The 10331-nt window shown below is 41.8% G+C and overlaps 1 pseudogene; it reads left to right on the top strand.

The window, feature by feature from the left end:
• The first annotated feature begins 7125 nt into the window (after positions 1–7125).
• LOC134899719 (U2 spliceosomal RNA) lies at positions 7126–7328 on the top strand (annotated as a pseudogene).
• Positions 7329–10331: the final 3003 nt, after the last annotated feature.

Genomic DNA, 10331 nt, shown 5'->3' on the forward strand with positions numbered 1-10331 from the left:
GGTGTGGTTGTCGGAGGCGGACCAAATGCAAATGATTGTGCATCAGCCAGCCAGTCAGCAAGACAGGAGAGAAAAGTCACGATGCAGGAGTGAGTGATAGAATGTGGTTGCGTGCACCTGGGTGCCTGCCTGCTTGTCAGTCCGGATTTCTCCTTCTTTGCTGTGGTCGTCACCGCCAAAAGTCAATCTACAGATAGTATAGAGTAAGCATGTGGGGGGGGAGGGTCATTCTCCATGATGGGTTGTAGATTCTGTTATCTGATCCTCCCTCAGCCCCTGTTCGAGTTATTGCTTCTCGGCCTTTTGGCTCAGATCGGGGTTCATTGCCCTGGTCTGGGCCGGAGGCTTGAGTGTGGGAGTCCTGTCCTGGGACTCTTGGCGAAGAATTTTTTCCCCGGAGCTTGGATCATTGGAGAATCTTCGTTTCTACAGCAGAATGGCTGGTATAAAGAACACCATCAGATTTATTGTGGGAGAAGGAAGACGTGAAGACTGCAACCTCACCTTTATTGTGCAGACGATTCTGGAGAAAATGACACGGGTTATAGTTCCGGACGATTTGTACTGTATACAGGATTTCCCTTCCCAGGGGATGTATGATGTAAGTTTCCAAAGCAATGTGGATTGTTTAAGGGTCTTTGAACTTTTGAAGAAAGCCCGGGACCAACGGATGGTAAATATTCAAATGTTGCCTTTGTTTGCCATTCAAGATATCCCACTGACTGTCCATTTGTACAACCCGTATACGTCTCTTGACCTGGTAAAAGGATTTTTGTACCGTTACTGCATACAAGTAAGAGGAGGTATAATGCAAAAAAATGATTTTGACGTGTTTAACGGCAAAGTAAAGTTCTGGGTGAGGCTCACACCTCATCCAGAAGGAATTGGAGGGGTGTTACACCCTCCAGCAAACTTTTCAATTGGGGGAAGTAGAGGTTTTCTCTTTTACCCAGGCCAGCCAACCTTTTGCAGACTGTTTTGAGTACGGGCATGTGAAAGAAAACTGCACAAGGGGTCCCTGCTGTAGAAAGTGCAAAAGGAAAGGGCATAATGCCAGTGTTTGTCCCATGGGAAAGCTTTGTGACGTATGTGGTGAATCAGGTCATTCTTGTAAGGCTTGTCCAAATTGGGCCAATCTAAAAGAACAAGAAATACTGCGGGGAAATGAAAAGGCACAATTAAGACATGAAATGGAGGGTGAGGCAACAACTGAAGCTGTAGAGGTAGCCCAAGCCGTAGAAAGTGCTAGTACGGACGTGCTGGTTTCAATACCGCATGATGGTGAGGCCCCGGAGCGTACAGAACGGCAACAGGAAGCCGCTGTCACTCAGGGGGAGATGCCAAATCAAGCGGAGCAACCGCTTGAGAGTGAGCAGCAGTCTGCAGGCGAAGCGACGCCAAGTTTGGAGAGTAGTACTGTCTCGCAACAGAGTCCAGAAGGACTGCATGCCAGTACCGACATTCAGGACTATGACAGTCCTATAGATCTGTCAGGACAGACGGACGTAAATTTTGCTTGGAGCGGCTCTGAGCAGGGATACTTAGTCTGCAGAAGAAGCAGGACCCTCCACCCGGAGAGCTCGGGTAACAGAGCAAGAAGGACACTCTGTTGAAAAAGCCAGGATTGATCCTGAAATGGGCGGGCAGGCTTTGCTACTGGAAGATAGCATGGACATGAGCCCACAAAGTAATGCAGAGTTTAGCCCTCCTGTTGACTCACCGGAAGGTAGTTACTTACCTGAGGATGAGGTTGCCAGGTTTGCTGCATTAGGCAAATTGCCTGAAAATGGAGGAGTTCTTTTTTTGTGTGTTTTTTTGATGGTTTAATGATTAAGTGTCATGATGCGCTTTTGAGAATGGCACTTTAAACATAATTTTCTATGTCTTCTGCATTTAATTTAAATTTTTTGTCTTTAAATGTCAGGTTGATTACTGGCAGGAAAAGAAGGGCTGCTGTTTTTCAGGATTTACAAAGTAGAAATGCTAATATATTATGTGTACAGAAGTGTGGGATAAGTGCACATTTAGTTAAAGGTGAATGGGTAGGTGGTGATAGTGTTTGGTCTGGGACACAGGGTAATAGGAATGATGGTGTGGGAATTTTAATAAAAAATAAAAGTGTGGTTTTAAAAGAATATACTATAGTGGAAGAGGGTAGATGTATTTTGGCTATATGTAGTTATAGGGGATGGAAGATAAAAGTGTTTTTTGTGTGTATGCACCTGTGTGTAAAAGGGAAAGACAAGCGTTGTTTGAAAAAATTAGGCTGTGCTTACCTGGAAGGGTCCCTGTAATAATCATGGGTGACATGAATTGCATTACAGAAAGTGGTGGAAGGGTTGGTGGGTTTTCGGATAAAGTGGATGTTACTGGTAATCTTCTAAGACAAATTGTGTTTGATTTTTCCCTTGTAGATGTTGCGAAGGTATGTATGAATAAGCCACCACCGCCAACATATCGGGCAGACAGGGGTGGAGTAAAATCAAGATTGGATTATATTTTTGTTTCTAAGGAGATTGAATGTGTAAGTATGGAGCAAGTAAATGTTGTATATTCGGATCATGATTGTTTGTTATGTAAGGTGAAAGGGTAAAGTAAGAATGTGTATGGTAGAGGAGTGTGGAAGTTAAATGTGAGACTGCTTGAGGATGAATGGGTGAAGAATGAGTTTAGGAAAAAATATGGATGGTGGAAAAGGAAAAAGTGTGATTTTAAAGAAATAACTGCGTGGTGGGATTGGATGAAGGTACAAATGAAAGTGTTTTTTTGTCAGATGTGGATACAGGTGTGCAAGGAAGAAAAGGCAGGTGTATGAGAGTTGGTGCAAGAGGATGTCTTTTTTGTATAAGATAAGGGAAATGGGATATAATGTGAGTGATGATATAATTAAAACTAGGAAAGAAATTAACAATTTTCTGAATAATAAGGGGGAAGAAATCATGTTTCAGGCTAAGATGGAGAATATAGAAAAAAATGAAAAATTTACAAGTTTTTTCTTTAAAAAAATTAGTAATAGTAAAAAGGATATGGAAAGTGTATGTGATGGTAACGGGGAAGAAGTGAAAGGATATGATGTGTTGCGCGTGGTTGAAAGGTTTTATAAAGCTTTATATATGAGGAAAGAAATAGATGAAGAAGTGGGTTTGGAGGTGTTGAATGTTATGGAGGATGAAATAAATGAGGATGAAAGGGAAGGTTTGGTTGAATGTGTGTCGGTTGAGGAGGTAAAGAGAGCTGTAGATTGTGCAAAAAATAATAAAACTCCTGGTAGCGATGGTATACCGGTTGAGGTTTACAAGTGTTTTTGGGAAACTGTTGGGATGGATCTGTTTGAAGTATGTGAGTATATGTGGAAGTCCGGGAGACTGTGTGTGTCAATGAGAGAAGGCATTGTAGTGTTATTATATAAGAAGGATGATCAGAAAAATCTGGGTAATTGGAGACCTATAACATTACTTAATGCTGACTATAAAGTATATGCAAAGGATTTGGCTGATCGAATGAGGTGTGTGATAAATCAGTGTATAAATGAGGATCAGGTATGCGGTGTGCCAGGCAGACGGATAAGTGAGAATTTAATGTTAATTAGGGATATAATTGGTGATAGTGTGGAGAGGAAGCAGAGTTGTGTGTTTTTTAGTGTGGATTTTGAGAAGGCTTTTGATCATGTGTCACATTGTTTTATGTTTAGGGTCTTAGAGAAAGTGGGTTTTCCTGAGTTTTTTGTTAAAAGGGTTAAAAGTTTGTATGATCGTGTCTCTAGTAAAGTGTTAGTAAATGGGAATGTAAGTGAGTGTCACAATTGAATCTGGTGTCAGACAAGGATGCCCTTTGTCCCCTATCCTGTTTATTAGTGTGATTGAGCCATTATTACAAATGATTAGGAAAGAGAAAATTGTGAGAGGCTGCTTGATCCCTGGTAGTGGTGGTAAGCATGTAAAAGTATTGGGCTATATGGATGATATTGTAATTTTAAGTAAGAATCAGGCTGCACTGAATAGGGAGGTTTTATTAATTAATATTTTCTGTAGTATATCTGCGTTTAGGGTTAATTGGGGGAAGAGCCAAATTAAAGTTTTTGGGAATATTCGGGTTCGTATAAAGGATGTGGAATGTGTAGAGGGTGGTATCAAAATTTTGGGTATAATATTTGATGATGACTTAAAAGGGAGGGAGAGTTGGGAAATATGTGGTAGAAAGATTGCTAAAAAATTGAATTTTTGGAAATGAAGAGATTTATCTATGACTGGGAAAGTGCTTATTATTAAAAGTGTGATTCTTCCAATATTATTATTCGTTGCTTGTGTGTTCCCCCCACCGTATGGTTGTTTTCGGAAGATTGTGAGGTTATGCTTTTTATTTTTTTGGGTTTGTAAAATGCAAAGACTAAGGAGAGAGGAAGTTATGAAAGAGCGAAAGGTGGATTTGATTTCCCAAATTTTGAGGTTTTTTTAGGAGTTAATTATGTAGCATCAGTGGCTAGATTGTTGGGGAGGCAAAGTAAGGCTGCATGCATGATGCATTATTTGGCTGGGTGGATGCTGTGCGGATTAGGTTGGAAGAAGAGATCACTACTAGTACCGATGGCGGCTGTTTGTCCTGTGTGGTATAAATATGTTGAAAAATTTGTTAGGAAGAATGATTTGGTGGGTGTTGTTATGAGCCACGGCTGTGGCTCATTCCTGTTTTGCATTTTTGGTTATGTATTTTATGTTATACTTCTGTCTCTGTTCCCCGTGGGTGTCATGGGGTGTTCGGAGCCCACCCTTAAAGAGAGGGTACTGTTATGAACCACAGGTAGTGGTTCATTCCTATTTTATGTTTATAAGTAGTCTTGCAGGCCAGGATTTCCCGTTGCTCTGGTTTAAGAAGATTCTTGTTTGCTGCCAGTGGTGAGTTTGTGTGATTGCAGCTTGTTCCCATGTGTTCAGCCTCACCTGTCTGTTGATTGCACCTCTCAGTTGTGCAACAGGGCAGCTGCATGACATAATTAATTAAGACTCTCTCTTATATGCTGGCTCAGTGCAATTCACAGACGCTGGTGATATTTCCAGGTTTCCTGGGTTCCAGAGTTCTTGAGTTCTGAGCTAGTCCCTGCCAGTTCCTGAGCTCCTGTCTAGCAGTGTCTGTCTAGCTGCTTTGAGTGTCGATTCCAGTGTCGATTCCAGTGTCTGATCCTGTGTCCTGCCGTGAAGCGTTCCTGTCCAGGAGTCCTGTGGCTTTGTCTGTGTCTGGTCGAATATCTGGCTTCTTGGTGTCCACCGGTCTGTCGTTTGGGATTCTGCCTGTCCTCCAGTTCTGAGAGTCTGTGTCGGCTACATTGGGGGTTCCTGTCCGTTTGCCAGTATTTGTACTGGTTCCGTGAGTAGCGGCTTTGCCGCGTCCGTCGGCTCAGGCCGCAGTATTCTTTGGTTATAATTTGTTTCTGGTGTTTTGCAGAGGGTTCTGCTTGTGCTGTCACCGCCGGTACACAACGGTATTGTGTCGGCGAGTGGACAGCATTTCCTTTGTTGTTCTTTTCCTTTGGCGGCGTGCCGCACATATATTTAGGTTTAGGGTTGTTAGTAGCCCCTAGCCTTCTATTTGTTTTAGCTAGAGGTCCCCTTGTTGTTATCCTGTCTCGGTTCACACCTTGTCTCAATCTAAGACCTGGGGGCATCAGAGTTGGGCAGACCTAATCCGCCCTTCAAGCGCGGCTGCCGTGGGCCCAAGAAACCATAGTCACTCAGGCGTGAACGGACCACACGGGTGAAACAACGGAGGTAGGGTGCTAGGGGCTATTTCCACACCACACCTTGTTTCAGCGTCATTTTCTGGTGCTCAGGACTCACTACGCAACATCTCCCTTGTTCTGAGCACCAGGAACCTAACAGGTGTTAGTGTAAAAGATTTTTGTGAAAGTGATGAAAGTGTTACGTGGGAAAGATACAGCTTGTAATATTGAGTTTTTGCGTTCAAAGGATGCTTTGGAGGTATGGAAGAAAATAGGTATGAAAGATGATGAGCAGACAGAGGGATATAGTTTGGATGGGAATGCATGGGATACTACCAGTACGTGAGGTTTTAAAAAAAGCGTGATTTAGTGAGTGTGGATGTATGTCCAAGAGTGAATTATGGTGCGAGTGAGACTGTGAGACATGTTTTTTGGACTTGTAGTTTTGCGAGGAAGGTTTGGGATAAATTGAAAACTGTGTGCATGGAATTGGGTGGTATAAATGTGGTGTCATGGAGATTGGCAATGTTTGGTATGTGTGTAAGTGGGAAGGTACAACAGAGAATGATGTGGTTGTTGATGTCATGCGTAATGGAAGTCTTATGGAACGCAAGGAATATGGTTGTGTATAAAAAGGATGAATGGGAAATTAATGACTGTGTAAGAATGGTGTTTAGTAAGCTGTATGTTTGTTATATGATTGATAGAGATGGCGGTGGTGGCTTAGATGCAGAAGGTATATGGAAGGTGAAAAAATGGAAAGATATGGTTGTGTTTTAGTTCCCCTTGGGTGTTTAGGGTTCCATTGTCTGTGTTTTTTGGGGGTTATTTCTGAAAGTTAGAAATGTCCTTAAAATGTAAAAGATGATATTGTACTGTTTTATGTTTTGTGAAATTGCTGAATTATTCTTTTTGGATGACCAGAAAAGGTTAAAGATTGATTGGTGAAAAAAAAAAAATATATATACAAACCATGAGTGATGATTTTTAAAAACTGTACTTTGAAAGTCAAAGTGATTGCTACCCCCTGTGGGCATGCGTCAGTTTTTTTAAACCTGAATGGTTTAAAAAAAATAAAAATAAAAATTACCTGAACGAGCAGGGTGACCGGATGTACACCATGAAGAGAGTATTTCCAACTGGACAACCAACCTCTTCAGCGCATCCTGCCCGTTTCTCTCCAGAGGACAAACGTTCCAGACACCGAATTACAATCAAGAAACGATTTTGTCTGTTGACTCAGCAGCCGAGACCGGTTTTGTGAGAGCAGCTCAGTCCGGCTTACATCTTATCGCTGCATAAAGACTGCATTATATTATGACGATTGAGCAGAGTCGTACTGAGTCACCATTGTTTGTCACGTTATTCCTCCATCCCTTCTGATCACCATTATACCTCTGATATGCATTTTGATTCCTTGTATTAAATAAGGATCTATGGATTACAAAAAAAAATAAAAAAATCTGTTCTTATCAGTGTAATATCTGATACGCCCCCTATCTGGGGGCCATATATTAAATGGATTTTGAGAACAGGGAGATGGAAGAAGAGCTTGCTCTGTCCACTCCACGCATTGACCCGGTATTGCAGTACCTCCGGGACCGGTGCACCTTTCCTATTCTGTATTCCAAAAATAGACTATTGACGACTTCTTAACTTTTCCCCAAGATGTGCAAAGTTCTTGCAGCATAGCATTGTTAAACTCCTGGATTTGGGGGAATTTTGCAAGCAGGCTTACACTGTTGCAAAATTGTATTCAAGTGTTGCTGTTCCTTGCAAAATGCTACAATGGATGAATAAAAGCACCCGAAAACTATTGTGGAGTCTTGTTTTGCATCTACTTCTTGTCTCCATTGAATTCCCTCCTTCTACACAGGGCAAATTTAAACGCTGGGGGACCATTTGGATGTGAGGCATATGTAGGCCTAATTCCTGAATGCTAACTAAGTGCGAACGAACAAGCATTCCCACTTTGAAATCAACTCCTAAATTCCTAACTTACTATTATTATCATCCTTCTGCTTGGCTTTTCGACACGGTCTGGTTTGGAAATCTTTTTTATTTTTGTGGCGGAGTCCGTGTGGATGTTTGCTGTAGAGGCAGTCAGTAAAGGAACAACCTCTGCAGTATGTATATACTGCATCTATCTCCTGGTGTGTGTCTCCCTCAAGTGGATGTCAGTAGGCAAGCCAAGCAAATGCAGTCCGTACAGCCAAGCACATTGTGACATCACGTGTGTCGCATAATGATGACATCACGTGTCGCATAATGATGACATCATAGAGCGTGCATCACGATGACATCACAGAGCCATCCCACTGTAGTGAAAAATTGAAATCTGCCAGGATGGACGGGTTTGTTGAAACAATCCAAATTTGAGAGACAGGTTCAAGGCAACCAGGGAACCTTCTTCATACGAAAGAGGAGTGTACCACTGGGAAAGTCTGCAGAAATTGTAGGCAGACTGGACATGAAGCCGGTAATTGCCCAATGGTCAAGTCTTGTGACATTTGCGGGAAAACAGGACATGCGGTTCGCAATTGTCCGACTGCTAAAGTCAATATTAGGAAAGTCTGGTTTCAAGATTTGGATGCTGAGAAAGCTCATGAAGCCAGCATGGGATCTGAAAGGGTTAATGAAGTGCAGATTGAGATTGCAGGTGTTGCTGATGAGGTGGTGGAACACACCCAGTCTGATGAGGCACGTGAAGAGAGCATGGAAGAATCTCAGCAAACTTTTCCAGATGAAATGGAAGCAATAATTCAGGAGACAAGTGAACTAGCAGAAAGCCCAGACCATAGTCTGGTCATTGATGAATTCTTTAACCCTGTAATGTCTGTGGAATCGGCTAAAATAGATGAAATCGTCAGTGAAACTGAGGACTTGGGCTCCTTGGTAAGAAAGACTGAATTTCCTGAGCGTGGTGCAAAAAAGGCACGTGTGGAACAAGATGTACCCGAAGAGGGATCCTCTTCAGGGAATATTGGAGACAGAGATGTGGAAGGCACGGCTTATTTTTTAGGTGGGGGAAGTGGACCAACAAGTGTAAAACAGTGTACCTCTTACAAGGGACAAAAGGGTATAGGGTGAAGAGACGTGCAAAATCATTATGGGTGAATTGCTTCAGGACAAAGCTTAAAGAATGGTGGCCAAAGCGAAGTATTTTTTGTGCTGAACCATGGGCTGCATAATAATGTGTTTTTCTTGTGTTTTTTTATATACTTAAAATATCTAGTTGGAATATAATGGTAATTCCAGGTAATGCTAAAGTTTTGTGCTGTGAAGTTTAACAGCTGGGTTTGTTTAAGTGCTTATATGAATGATAAGTATACTGTTTTTTTATGCATTAAGCCTAGATGGAAAGCTTCTTTTGTTTAAAGGGTTATTTGGAATAACTGGAGTGGAATAATGGAGATGTATAGAATGAAGATATTATGGCTAGTGTTACAATTTAATACTATAAAAGCTGAGAATAATTAGTTATTTTCTTATGAATGCTGGTAATGCTTTTGGTTTGCTTTTATATTTTGTGTTTTTTTATGATGAGTTTAGGGATTATTTTTGCTTGATTAATACCTATCTTGGTAACAGAGGTGTTAAAAGCTATGAAGCTGAATATGCAGAATGCTGATATCAGTCTGTGTTGTGGAATTAACAGCACAGAATAGTGTGTTTAATTGATATAAATACAGGCAGTATTGTTCTGTTACTTTAATATATTATATTAGGATGTCTAATTTGACAGTATTTTCGTTGAATGTAAGGTTAATTACCAGCAAAGCCAAAAGAGCAGCAGTTTTGGAGTATGTAGCTGCGCAAAAAGCTGACATTATATGTCTGCAGGAGTGTGGATTGAAGTATGAGCCAAAAAAAGATGAATGGGTTTATGGGGAGTCTGTTTGGTCAGGCTCAGGTAAAAATAGAAATGATGGGGTAGGTATTTTGTTTAGAAATAAAGAATTAAAAGTGGAAAAATATATAGTTATAGAGGAAGGGAGATGTATTTCTGTTACGGCAAATTATAGAGGTTGGAAATTCAGAATCTTTTGTGTTTATGCACCTGCTGAAAAACAAGAAAGGAAATGTTTTTTTGATAAGGTTAAAATTTTTCTGTCGGGTAAAATTCCTACAATAATAGCAGGTGATATGAATTGTGTTATCAGTAAGGAGGGGAGGGTGGGTGGGGGTGAAAGAATAGTAGACATAAGTGGGAGAATGTTATATGATACTAGGTGATTCATCGCGCCCTACGGGCGCTCTTCACACCGTCGTAAGGGGCTATGCCCCCTTAACCCTTGCACACCCTTGTGGCGTGTAATATTTTTATTATATGGAGTATGACATCCAATCATAATTGTGTGAGTGGTTAAACATTGCAGGGCATGCAATGGTTAAGGGGTCAAAGCCCCTTGCAACGGCGTGAACAGCGCACGCAGAGCCTGTTGAATCACCTAGTATGTGCTTTTGTTGGGGGAGTGGCGGGTGCGGGGAAGATGCGGATGGGATCCTGGGGTGCCGCGGGAGGGGCAGTTGCGGTGGTGCCACAGGTGGTGTGGGAGCTGCGGGTGGTGGTCCGGAGCCACTGCGAGTGGGGGAGGAGTAGTTGCGGAGGTGGCCC

The sequence above is a fragment of the Pseudophryne corroboree genome, chromosome 3 (genome assembly GCF_028390025.1).
Source record: "Pseudophryne corroboree isolate aPseCor3 chromosome 3, aPseCor3.hap2, whole genome shotgun sequence".
Classification (NCBI taxonomy): domain Eukaryota; kingdom Metazoa; phylum Chordata; class Amphibia; order Anura; family Myobatrachidae; genus Pseudophryne; species Pseudophryne corroboree.